Below are 13006 nucleotides of genomic sequence, written 5' to 3' on the forward strand. Positions count from 1 at the left end.
AGCGGAAAGCTTAGAAATTTACAAACAAAAACAAATAAACTTACTTAACAAAGATCAAGGAAACGGATATACCTGGCTGTTTAGATTACTACCCACGGGACGACGACGAATCGGTTCAAGCGACATGCCCTAATTTTTTACCTACAGTTCTACCTACACACCATATTTAAAGTTAATGAGCAATGTTTTTCTTCAGTCGATAACAAACACTGAAGAAGTTTCCAAGTAGGAAACGAAATGCGTATCTGCTTGTTGATACATAAAAAAGTTAATAGTGGAAGTAAATGGAAGAATAATAGTCTTTTAACCTTGTAGCATTTCCCCTAAGACGCTCTAAAATAATTAATCACTGATGGAATTGTCAAAATCAATCGTATTTAGAAGAATTTTTATAAGAATATCCAGAAGAATTTCTTAAGATATTTCCTAAGGTCCTAAGAAGTTCAGAAGCAATTCCTAGGGGAAATTTCAAAGATAAAGCTGGTTTCATTTGTGGACGTTTTTTGAAGGAATTCATGAAAAAATTCCCGATGGAATTCCTGACAGAACTTTTGAAGGTATATTAGAATGAGTTTTTTGATGTCTTTCCGAAATAATTCCTGAATATATTTTCTTATGGTGTTTTCGAGAAAATCTGTAGAAATTTTCGATGGAACTCCTGCAGTAAATTCCCAAGAAATTCTTGAGAATATCCGAATATCCGCAATCTCGATATTTTTCTTGGCATGTAGTCTTAATTCTAGAGTCAAAACTGAGTTTGTTTCACTACTGTCCAGATTTTCGAAGAAATTCTTATAGAAAATATTTAAATTTCAATAGCTATTTGCTTGAAACATCCACTAAAAATCCTTCATTTAAAATTCTGTTCGAAAACCTCTTCAGGTTCTCTTTTGGTTATTCCTTCAAGAATAGAGTCGGTATTTCCTCCAGGAATTTCTTCGAAAATCTCTTTAGAAAAGCCACAGGAATTTATATGGATTCAGGATTTATGGATTTATATTCATGCAGGGATTCCGACAGAAAACTTTCTGAAAGGCCTTTTATTTATTTTTCAGAAACTCAATTGGAACTTCCTCCAGGAACTCCTTAGAAATTCCTGCAGGAATATCTCCAGAACGAATCATAAGGAGGAATTTTTAAAGGAATTTTCGAAGAAACTCCTGAGGGAATTTGAGTGTTAAACTTATTGTCAATTTAAAAAAATAACACGTAAACAAATATTTAAAAAAATTAATGAATTTACAAACAAAATTTCCGAAGATTTTCCAAAAGAATTTCAGAAGAGATTCCCGAAAGAGTTCTTAGAGGAATTTTAAAAGAAATTTGCGGAGATCTATAGGAATTTCTGGAAAAGTTGCTAAAGGAATTTCAGGGAGGAATGTTCGAAGGCATTCCTAAAGAAAATTTGGAAAAAAAATCCTGGAGAAAGTTCTAAATAAATTCCAGAGAGAAATTTCGAGAGAATACCAAAAATATCTTCCTAGAGTTTCAAAAGAAATTGTTGAGGAATTACTGGAAGAATTTTTTTTTAGAAATTCCAAAAACAAATTCCTGAAAGGAATTTCTAAGAAAAAAATCCTAAGTCTAATTCCAAAGTTTTTTTCAAAAGGGATTTCCGATTGTATTCCTCAATCAGTGTCCCTAGGTATTCTATAGTTCTTGAAAGATTTTCCAGTGGAATTTCCTAAGAAATTCTTAAAGGAATTTTCAAAGGAACTCTCAAAAAAGTTTTCCAATGAATTTCTAAAGAAATTCCCAAAAGACTCCGTAAAGGAATTTCCGAAGCAATCCCTAAAGTAATTTCTAAGGAAGTTTCTGAAGGAACCTTAGAAGAAATTTTGGAACGAATTTACGAAGAAATACCCAAATAAATTTTCAAGGGAATTCTTAGAAGAAGTTCTGAAGGAATTCATTAGGGAACATCTTAATTAATGCTTAAAATTCCTTTTTTGAATTTTCTGAGGAATATATTGAGGAATTTCCGAACGAATTTATGGATTTGTATCCAAATTGCTTTCCAATGAACTTATGTGCTGTGATGCGACAATGTCCTAGTGGAGGATGTGATGTAAACTTTTGCTCTGGACATACAAGCTACACCTATTAGGATGTTCACCCCATCAGTCTGACTGTATAGCTAGTAATTGTACAAAAAATAATAATAAAAAGCATCATCTGGTTTGCTGCGTGAAACATTTTTTCTCAACTCAAAATTCTTCACGCCGATTCACGCCGCCGCCGCCGCTGAACATTGCTTACGGCGTGACGCCGCCGACGCCGCCGCCGCCGGTGTAAAAATGGCCTTACGCCGCCGCCGTACACAAATACTTCGGCGCACAGGTCTACTTTCAACGAAGTCGCTTTCGTGTCTTCCAAAGCTCTTAAGATCCTTGGTTTCATTTTCCGCATATCTATAGACTTCAAGAATATCCATTGTTTGAAAGCATTGTATTGTTCCTTGGTAGGATCGATTCTAGAATTTTTGTTTGTTTCGCGTTACGGCATCTCCACTGGCAGTGGCAGCTCATAGGATTAGAGTTGTTGAGCGAGCGTCGGGATATTTCCAGGGCTTTATTCATTTCCGGCTTTCTTTAATCAAGAATTGATTGCTCCTATTTGCTCTCTCACTTTTGAACCTAAATGCGCCTCGTCGTCAGCTTAGGTTCAGTTCCTTCAGGGTGCTCGTACAAATTATGGACATAACCATAACCATTCACTAGTATGAACCGTATCTTCAATCGATGTACTACTGAATTTGACTTTGCACCTCTCTCGTCCCAATCTTCGGAAAAAGTTTTGCCGAATACTTGCCGCTCTTAACACAAATACCCTTTGATAGATAGTTAGTCGGGATAGAATTAAAGTATTCTTTAATTGTAAAATTGTAATAAAGTCTTAAGAAATGTTGTATTTGTTGTATAAAAAGAAGAGGAGGTTTTGCGCCCGCTTGAGGAAGAGATTTTGCTCTACTCAAGCGGGCTTGTCCCTGCTCCGAATAAAGAATAAAGAATAAAGAATACACGATCTGCTCATGTCTCGACCCTGTCATACTTCGGCAATGAGAATCGCACAATAACTCGAAGGCAATTCCATCATGTATTTATTTGCTTCAATTTCTTCAAGGACTCATTTGCAATCCGTAGCGTCTTGCATATCATTTTTCCCAGTACAGAAATAGCATATCAAGGCAGGTGTAAATAGTTCCGCTGTTTAATCGTGGAAAAAGCACGTATTCTTTGGAGAAGCGTTCCATTATGTACTCCTGTGCTTCATGGCGTGGCTTTTGCAACATCAATTTTTATCCCCATAAAAAGCCACCAGTTTCTTACAGGAAAATTCCCGTTTTCGATTATTGTCATCAAGTTGTAAATTTACTGTTTGACTTGGAAAAAAAACTGTATATGAGGAGTGCTTACCTCTCTTTCCTATACATTACGTTCTTGTGAAGCACGCATAGCAATGTATAATCATTCTTCTTCGTTATGCTTCAGTAAATAAATTATTTTATTGCCCGAAATAGACTGCCATCAGCTAATCTCTACATCAGAATAAATAGGATTTTATGGCCAACGTTGCAAATATGTGAAAAATGCACCATTCGAAAAGATAAACAACGGCTACCCCATCCAGCCGAGCCTGGGGGTAATCAGCGCCGAAATCACGATTGTGCGTACGGAGCCATAAAATATTGGCCCGCTTCAAGTGCCCCAATTTATTGCCGCAGCTGTGGTCCTAGTTTGGCGACATTTCTTTCCCAGTTTTATTGTTGTTTGCTCCGAAAACGTTGTGATTCCGGCGGGGAATCGCGGTTCGCAAACCTCGCAAAAAAAAACGGAAATAACGTACGCATCCGACCGCAACAACCGAACGAGGGGCTACAAAAACCGTTCACTGAATAAAATATTCAAATCAGGAAACCAATATTTTATCGATAAATTCTGATTGGTTCGTGCAAACAAATACGGGAGTACGCACAACACTGTCGAGTCTGGATCACACCGAATTCGAAACTTACGAATCGGCTGAATTATAGTTGGACGTGGAGAAAAAACACCAAACAAACGATTGTTTCACACTGAGCTTGGGCGTAAAATGATGGGTAACGACAAATGACGAAAACGCTGTGACGGATGAAAGCGGAAATAAAATCAAAGAGTCATATAACTTTTATGACTCTGGCCGCAACGACGGTTCCTCGCTGGGGAAAATCAACCGAAGCTGGGGAGGTGAGACAGTCAGTCGGTTACAAACAGGGGAACTGTACGCTTGATGAGCTCCAGTGCGTCATTTGGAAGGGTGGAAGTTACGCTTGATTGGATATCAAGTGCTTCCGGTTGTGGTTTCGGGTAGTTAGGCATCGTGAAAATGAATTCCTAATTAAACGTCATTCAGCTGTGGGGCTGTCGGGAAATATGCATCATTTGTCGATTCTCCGCTTATCGATTTTTTGCCGTATGTGACACACTCGGTTTTCTCGGTCCCCCGGTCCGGTGGTCATCTTAAAGGCATCTCTAACTCAATACCTCAGTTTGATGGAAGCAAGTCAGTTATATGTTGTGATAATAAATGTATTTTCATGCAGATATTTGGAGCATGCAAATAAACGTGAAATTCAATCGATCTTACTGTTATTTAAAATCGATATAAATTTAAACTGTGCTTACTTGTAAAATTCAGTCAAATTTGAATGAATATCGCTTGTTAGGATTAGCTGCAGTTTTACACGTTGTTGAATTTTCAAAACCATTTGTGGGTGATAAATCACTTTCACTTATTTTTATTTAAGTATAGCATTTCGTAATAGACGTTTTTCAAAAACAATAATATACCAGAATGACGGGTAGGAACATTTTCACTAAATTTTCCAGCATAACTGGCAAAAATCATGTATTATGTAAAAAAAGAAAATTGTTTTGTAATTTTTCACCTGATCTCGGTCTCCATGTATTTGTATAGGCCGGAATTATTTGTACTGTAACTTTGGGATTCCTGCTTCTTTCAATGCAATTGGAGGAAACCATGAACAAGATTCTTAAAAAGGTAGGCTGCCAAGGCACACAAACAAACGTATTTTGAAATTTCAAATTTATTTGTATGCATATGTCTAGGATAGGATGTGACAAGTAGTCAGTAAAAAGCGTACCGATTTGATGTCACAATCGAACCGGTTGCTGATTGGTTGAAAATGACAATCGATTACTTCGATGGTGGCGGCGCGTTTTTCGTAGGGCAGCATGTTGTTAGTTTGATCGTGTTCAAGGTCGTGTTGCAGGTTTGTAAAGTTGATATTAAGCAAATTACGTAAATGTTAGAGTTCCAGTATTTTGGTAAAAAATAAATTTATATTGAACTGCTAACGCCATATAAATTATTCTCAAGGGTTGTAAAGGTTTAAAACTGTTGATTTTAAGCATTATGATTCACCTTTCTGTCATTTTCGATTTCGAAATCATATTTTCATTAGCGAAAACTTCTCTCTGTTAGTCTTTCGCTTCTCTTACATAAATAATGGATGGAACGGAAAGAAAAACATCAAGTTTTATATTATTATTGATTGTTTTGATACAAGTTATTGATATTTGGAATATTTTGTACCAAATTACTTCGGCTGCACTGGCGACCACCTCGTCAGAGGAACCGACTAAAAAACAACAAGGCAGTCTCAATTGAGTTGTCACATCGTATCCTAGGCATATATCGTTAATTAGAACTCGACATTATCGCGATGGTATATGGAAATTAATTTTTTTTATGCACGGCACAATTTCTGGTAAATATGCCCTACAGATGAGTGAGAACTGATATTGTCCTTGGGGAACAGCAACTGTTTTGCGCCATTTATTCACTGCGAAGGAAACAACTAGAAAGTTCTCAGTAATGTACCCAGTGAATGTAGAACTGAACTATTGCCAATGACATCGGCATTGTGCTCTCTTGTAAATCTCAGGAGGAGGAACTTTAACTCCTTATTGTTACCATTAGCTTTCAGAAACATGGAGCAAATTTGAACAAAGGAAATACATTGCAGCATAGATAACAAGCTTTTTAGATACTTTAGAAAATCTCACTCTATATACACTAAGTTTTTTCACCTTTCTACCGCATTACATTTTGTTGTCTGGTTTCATTTCAATAATAATCTCGGACTGTTTTAAAGGATCAATGAAAAATAATGAAACTCGTCATATGGCAGGACATAAAAAGTTACCAATCATACCCAATCGCTATATCGTCGTGTTCGTACGTGCCCCCTCTGTTGTGCACCGAACAATTAGCGAAATAATTACCAGTGCGTGGCCAAACTTATTAATCTACAAAAATAATAAGTGCAATGAAAGATTTGTGCAGTGATTCAGGTGAGCGAGCATGGGCTCACAAAGTGGCGAGGACCCATTCCTCGTCCTATCAGCTAAAGGAATAAATGTAAGGTATGTGACCATTAATAAGGAGAAAGGGAAACTGGAAGATCACAACATGTTTCTAGTCATCAAAACAATCGAACGATACGGCAATATCGACCAAGCATGAATATTTCCGAAAGTATTGGTTTGGTGAGGGCTTGGCCGAGTACCATTTGGCCAAACGGGAAATTTTGTCAAATGCCGTTTGGACGAATAGTTGAAATTTGTTTCCTTATTTTATGTGTGACGTGAGAAGCGAGACAAAAAGGTGAGAAATCACTAAAAACTAGTGAGAAGCGGCAAGTAAACATCAAGAAATGAGAGATGAGTGATGAGTAGTGCGATGTAAGCAGTAACAACTAAGCAATGAGAAGTGACATATAGTTACACATGAGCCAGCCTGCAGTACCGCACCATCAGCACTTTGGGTGGCATCGACCCAATCATGCCACCGCCAACGTCAGCAGAACTGATCCATTGGACTTCGACCCATAGCGATGCGCCGAGTCAGCAGTTAACATTATTAAATATCACCGATCGACCAGCGATACGGTTCAATTAGTTAGTGCAAGTAGTAGAGAATGGTTCGTTCTAGGATAATAATCATTTAGTGTATTCATGTTAAATTAATACTTAGTGAATAAAAGTTTTTTTTAAGAGACCCCGAGGTCTAAACACTTTATTATATAACAAGTTAGGGGTTAGTACAGTCGACTCTCTACATGTCGATATGTTCAATTGTTTAGGCTACTAGACCATCTTTGGATAATGACAAATGTATAAAATGGAGAAAAAAACCGATTTATTTTCAATAATGCGTGTTTCAGTTTCATACAGCAAAAAATCTAAAATTTGAATCTAGCGAAAAAAATTCACTCGATTGCTACTGTAGCCAACATCAGCTACTCGATGATTTGCCGCTGAAATGCTAAAGCCATTATTCACGCGAAGGATATTTTGCAGGATCTGCCTCTGATGCGCAACTTGCTGCTGTCTCCAAGCGATTAAGCGTTGCGCTTTGAAGAGAATTAGTCTCGACTCATCCTTCGCTTGTATACAATGGTGATCCCGAAAAGTGCGCACTTCCGAAAACTACAAGTAACAAAACCGAAGCGACCAAGAAATCATAACAAATATGATTGCAATCATCAGGTTCCGGGGCGCCTTCTAAGCGATTTTCATAATTCTTTCACGGTTGTCTTATCCATCTAATCTAGTTTCATGTAGTTTGCTAGTTTGTTATGTTTCAAGGGGTCAATTTTTTCAGCAAGATCAGCTGGAGTACGGACGTTGTCATTTAGAAAGTAGACAATTTCGATTTACCAAATTATATTCGAGTAAAATTTACTGATTTAGAAGAACTTCATTACGGGAATCAACCCACCTTGTCCATGCAAGCCCCTCAAGCCCTTGCGTAAAGCTCTATCCAGTTAGAATCCGGAATCATTTATTGTATTGCAGCGGCACGGAAAGTAACCGCTGCAAGAATTATTTTACAGCGGTATGTCTATCTATACGCCCACTTTCTGTGATATAAATTTCATGGTGTTTCGTGCAGCGAGACAAAACTTATCCCAGATGGAAGCCGAGAGGAGAGAAAAAATTCTGCACACCCCCGTTGATAATCCTGCTCATCGACGGTGGAACCTACGTCAAAATGGATTTAAGACAGCTTCCTGGCGGCAGGTGGATTTGTTCCTGCGACATATGTTTTGCTTTTATGTACAAATTTGAAAAAAAAACTGATGATTTGGCGAGAGATATGCAGCTGCAGAGCAAAGACCAAAGTATTCGTGACGAATAAGACGATGGACTCAAAGATGTGCAAGGAAGAATGTCTCAAACACCGCGCACTAAGTTTCATGAAAGCTCATGAAGGTCCCGTGAAGTTTTGGCCAAATTTTGAAAAGTTACCACTACAGCCGGGAAGTTGTTCCGCGATAATAACGTAGATGTCAACAATAAAAACATAATCCACCCAACTGCCCACAGCTCCGGCCCATCGAGACATTTTGGGCAATAATGAGGCGGAACCCTAATAAAAGTGGATAAACAGCTCGGGACCCGACTGAGATGACCAAAATGTGGAACAAATATGCCAAGGAAGTTGTCTCCGGAGGTGTGCAGCGTTTGATGAGAGGAATAAAGAAGAAAGTGCGAATTGTCACTAGAAAGCTATAAATCAATTGCATTTATATTTTTTTCCTTAAAGTACAGTAAATTACCTTTGTTTCGATGTATTAACCATATTTGTATGTCAATCCGTTACCTAAATACAGATGTTTTATTATTCCGGATTCTAAATGGACATAGCTATATTATATTGGTTTGATGCAGATGTTTTAGGTTGGAATGTAGAGCCATTGAAGAAGAAGAACATCTGCATCAAACCAATATAATACGCAAGGGCATGACGGGAATGCACAAGCTGGGTCGATTCCCGTAATGAATTTCGTCTGAGGCAGTAAATTTTACTCATATTGAATTTGGTAAATCAAAAATGTCTACCTTCTAAATGAAAACATCCGTACTCCAGCTCCATCTTGCTAAAAATGAGGATCTCTGGATGAGGACAGTCTAGCAAAATACATGAAACTTGATTAGGTGGATAAGACAACCGTAAAAGGATTGTGGGAATCGCTTAGAGGGCGCCCGGGAACCTGCTGTTAGAAACCATGATTTCTTGATCGCATTATTCGACATGTTAATCTATAACATGTACTTCCCAACATGCAATTAGGTTCAGGTTTCTCATATGCATGCTTGCACACTTGTTAATTTATTTAATAAAACGGATCTGATGAAAGTTGCATAATAAGTTTAGTCACAAGATGAATCATCGCACAAATGTACCAAGCGCCTCCATATGCTTTTATGCTTCTATGCTCCTGAACAGTTTTTGAAATCCCTACCTATAAATTCCCCTGTGAGGCCCGTTTTTGCTTAAAAACACTCATGGGAACATTCAGATATCGTAATAACTTAGTATTTGAGCTTTTATGGACATGCAATCATGTAAACATGCAAATACCATCAACGCCGTTAAAGCGAATACCTTTCTCTACTTTGTGATCAAATTATCTCGGAATTTTACAAAAAATGCCGATTAATCCATCTAGCGGTGTTGGTGCCTTTTTCGTGCAAAAAATATTAAAAAATATGATTAAGTGCTTTTTAGCGCGTTTTGCGCATAGAAAACAGTCTTTTACCCATAACTTCTGATTGCATAGTCCGATCTGGCCAATTTTCAATGGGAAAGCAAATCGAACGATGCTAAGTTCTCAAAAGTATGTCTACAAAATGTGTACACATACACACATAAACACACACAAACAGACATCACCTCAGTTTGTCTATTGGTGTATAACACTATGGGTCTTCGGGGGCAGCAGGGAATATGTCCAAGGGTTTGACGATCCCTCCCCAGGCCTTCTGCGAGTTGTGGTGATCTACGATGAATTACATCCCCGCAATTTCGACGTCGTGGTGCTGCAGGAGATTTGCTGGACAGGACAGAAAGTGTGGAAAAGCGGGCATCGAGCGGCTACCTTCTACCAAAGCTATGGCACCACCAACGAGCTGGGAACCGGATTAATAGTGCTGGGAAGGATGCGCCAACGCGTGATTGGGTGGCAGCCAATCAACGCAAGGATGTGCAAGCTGAGGATTAAATGCCGTTTCTTCAACTATAGCATCATCAACGTGCATTGCCCACACGAAGGGAGACCCGACGACGAGAAAGAAGTATTCTACGCACAGCTGGAGCAGACATACGATGGATGCCCACTGCGGGACGTCAAAATCGTCATCGGTGACATGAACGCACAGGTAGGAAGGGAGGAAATGTATAGACCGGTCATCGGACCGGATAGTCTGCACACCGTATCGAATGACAACGGCCAACGATGCATAAACTTCGCAGCCTCCCGCGGAATGGTAGTCCGAAGCACTTTCCTTCCCCGCAAAAATATCCACAAGGCCACATGGAGATCACCTAACCAAGAAACGGAAAACCAAATCGACCACGTTCTAATCGACGGTAAATTCTTCTCCGACATCACGAACGTCCGCACTTACCGCAGTGTGAATATTGAATTCGACCACTACCTCGTTGCAGTATGCCTGCGCTCAAAACTCTCGACGGTGTACGCGTCGGAGTCGGACGCCGCGGCTTAACATTGGGTGGCTACAAGACGGTAGACTAGCCCAAGACTACGCGCAGCAGCTGGAAGTGGCACTCCCAACGGAAGAGCAGCTAGGCGCAGCGTCTCTTGAAGATGGCTTAAGAGATATTCGATCTGCCATTGGTAGCACCGCTACCGCTGCACTTGGCACGGTGCCCCCGGATCAGAGAAACGACTGGTATGACGGCGAATGTGAGCAGTTAGTAGAAGAGAAGAATGAAGCATGGGCGAGATTGCTGCAACACCGCATGAGGGCGAACGAGGCACGATATAAACAGGCGCGGAACAGACAAAACTCGATTTTCCGGAGGAAAAAGCGTCAGCAGTAAGATCGAGACCGTGAAGGGACGGAGCAACTGTACCACGCTAATAACACACGAAAGTTCTATAAGAAGTTGAACCGTTCACGTAAGAGCCACGTGCCACAGCCTGATATGTGTAAGGACATAAACGGGAACCTTCTTACGAACGAGCGTGAGGTGATCCAAAGGTGGCGGCAGCACTACGAAGAGCACCTGAATGGCGATGTGGCAGACGAAGATGGCGGTATGGTGATGGACCTGGGGGAACGCGCGCAGGACATAATTCTACCGGCTCCGGATCTCCAGGAAATCCAGGAGAAGATTGACCGGCTGAAGAACAACAAAACCCCTGGGGTTGACCAACTACCGGGAGAGCTATTTAAACACGGTGGTGAGGCACTGGCTAGAGCGCTGCACTGGGTCATTACCAAGATTTGGGAGGAGGAAGTTTTGCCTCAGGAGTGGATGGAAGGTGTCGTGTGTCCCATCTACAAAAAGGGCGATAAGCTGGATTGTAGCAACTACCGCGCAATCACATTGCTGAACGCCATCTACAAGGTACTCTCCCAAATTTTATGCCGTCGACCAGCACCAATTGCAAGGGAGTTCGTGGGGCAATACCAGGCGGGTTTCATGGGCGAACGCTTCACCACGGACCAGGTGTTCGCCATTCGTCAAATACTGCAGAAATGCCGCGAATACAATGTGCCCACACATCATCTATTCATCGACTTCAAAGCCGCATAAGATACAATCGATCGGGACCAGCTATGGCAGCTAATGCACGAACACGGATTTCCGGATAACTGACCTGGTTGATCAAAGCGACGATGGATCGGGTGGTGTGCGTAGTTCGAGTTTCAGGGGTATTCTCCAGTCCCATCGAAACCCGCAGAGGGTTACGGCAAGGTGATGGTCTTTCGGGTCTGCTATTCAACATCGCTTTGGAGGGAGTAATACGAAGGGCAGGGATTGACACGAGTGGTACAATTTTCATTAGGTCCGTCCAGCTATTTGGCTTCGCCGACGACATAGATATTATGGCACGTAACTTTGAGAAGATGGAGGAAGCCTACATCAGACTGAAGAGGGATGCCAAGCGGATCGGACTAGTCATCAACACGTCGAAGACGAAGTACATGATAGGAAGAGGTTCAAGAGAAGACAATGTGGGTCACCCACCGCGAGTTTGCATCGGTGGTAGAGGTGGTAGAAGAATTTGTGTACTTGGGCTTACTGATGACTGCCGAAAATGATACCAGCAGAGAAATTCGGAGACGCATAGTGGCTGGAAATCGTACGTACTTTGGACTCCGCAAGACGCTCCGATCGAATAGAGTTCGCCGCCGTACCAAACTGACAATCTACAAAACGCTAATTAGACCGGTAGTCCTCTACGGACACGAGACCTGGACGATGCTCGTGAAGAACCAACGCGCACTTGGAGTTTTCGAAAGGAAAGTGCTGCGTAACATCTATGGTGGGGTGCAGATGGCGGACGGTACGTGGAGGAGACGAATGAACCACGAGATGCCCCTAGTAGCACACTTATCACATATCAGTCACTGAGACTTATATGCGACCAAATCCAGTCACATTGGAGTTGCTGCAACCAAATCGATCTGAACCGTGCTACTAGGGGCATCAGCTGTTGGGAGAACCATCCATCGTTCACACCGCGAAAATCGGACGACTGGATCGATCAGGTGGAATATGACTTGCTGACCCTCCGTAGACTGCGTGGTTGGCGACGTGTAGCCATGGACCGAGCCGAATGGAGAAGACTCTTACATACCGCACAGGCCACTTCGGCCTTAGTCTGAATAAAAAAAACTATGGGTCTTCGGGGCTTTGGGACATTTCGTCGAATGACATTTAGTCGAAAGGACATTTGGTCGAAAGGACATTTGGTCGACGGGACATTAACAGAAACTTCTGGAGACCCTGATGAATTATAGAAAAATTTAAAACCTACAGAAAAAGCGAAATATTAGGCACTGATGGTGAAATACCCTCTATTCTATTTCCGGCACATGGTCAAAACCAATGATATCAATGTTATTTTGCCAATACCTTATCGTAGTCGGCTTTGGAGCATTTCGTTGATTGATATTTTGTC

The 13006-nt window shown here is 40.9% G+C and overlaps 1 protein-coding gene across 1 annotated transcript in view; it reads right to left on the reverse strand.

The window, feature by feature from the left end:
* The window catches only part of LOC134212102 (uncharacterized), a 443781-nt gene that overhangs the window by 82212 nt on the left and 348563 nt on the right, over positions 1–13006 (reverse strand). The window lies entirely within an intron of this gene.

The sequence above is a fragment of the Armigeres subalbatus genome, chromosome 2 (assembly GCF_024139115.2).
Source record: "Armigeres subalbatus isolate Guangzhou_Male chromosome 2, GZ_Asu_2, whole genome shotgun sequence".
NCBI lineage: Eukaryota > Metazoa > Arthropoda > Insecta > Diptera > Culicidae > Armigeres > Armigeres subalbatus.